Below are 906 nucleotides of genomic sequence, written 5' to 3' on the forward strand. Positions count from 1 at the left end.
GTGTGGCTTTTTTAATTTCCTTTTTTTCCTTTATTTTTAAAAAAATTTGCTGAAATGGCAGCAACAAATTAAAAATGTATTATTGTAAAGTTTATTTTTTTTAATAATGTCTATAATGGAAAAAAAAATAAATCAAGAACAACCAACCAAGGAACGAAGCAGCACCGAAAGCCGAGCTCCGCCGAGCATCCACCTGTGCCTGGGTGCGTGTCTGGCCAAGCATCCTGAGCCTGGGGGGTGGGGCAGGGGCCCTTCAGCTGCAAAAACACAGGGATTTGGGTCAGCCTAAATATTCTGCAATGCTGAGAACAATTCCCTGGCTGTTTTGCTCCGGGAGACAGGCAAACAAGCAAACATTTCAAAGGAGCTGACACGTTCCCGTGTGGCAGGTTTGGTTTTTTTCTAATGTGCAATCACTTTGTTTTAGAAAATACCATCCCCTTCCTAATGACTTTCCCCATCCCCCCAGCAACCTGCCAGTGCTTAAAACCAAACAGAAACACTGAAATTTGGGTCACACAAAGCATCAAGTTTCTCAAATTATTATTTTTTTTTCCTTTTTCCGCTTTACTGCTTGTGCCAGGGGGTGGAAATGCTGACACCCACCCAGCTCTGCCCATGAAAAAGGGGATGTCGGGGGCATCTCGGGGACCTCAGGGGCATCTCGGGGACCTGGAGATGCTGAAGGCTGAGCTGAAGGATTGGCTGGGCTGCTCGCAGGCAGGCGGGTGCTGGTAGATCGGGGAGGAATGGATGAATATTCCCTTTTGCAGCGTGGAAAAAAGAAAACACAGTTGATGTGGAAGTTGGCGCGGGGAAAATAAACATGTCACGTCTCTCGCAGGAGTCGCGTTGCAAACCCAGGCTGCTCTTTACCATATTCTCTCCTCTAACAGCCAGGAAAAT

The sequence above is a fragment of the Falco rusticolus genome, chromosome 20, assembly GCF_015220075.1.
Source record: "Falco rusticolus isolate bFalRus1 chromosome 20, bFalRus1.pri, whole genome shotgun sequence".
NCBI lineage: Eukaryota > Metazoa > Chordata > Aves > Falconiformes > Falconidae > Falco > Falco rusticolus.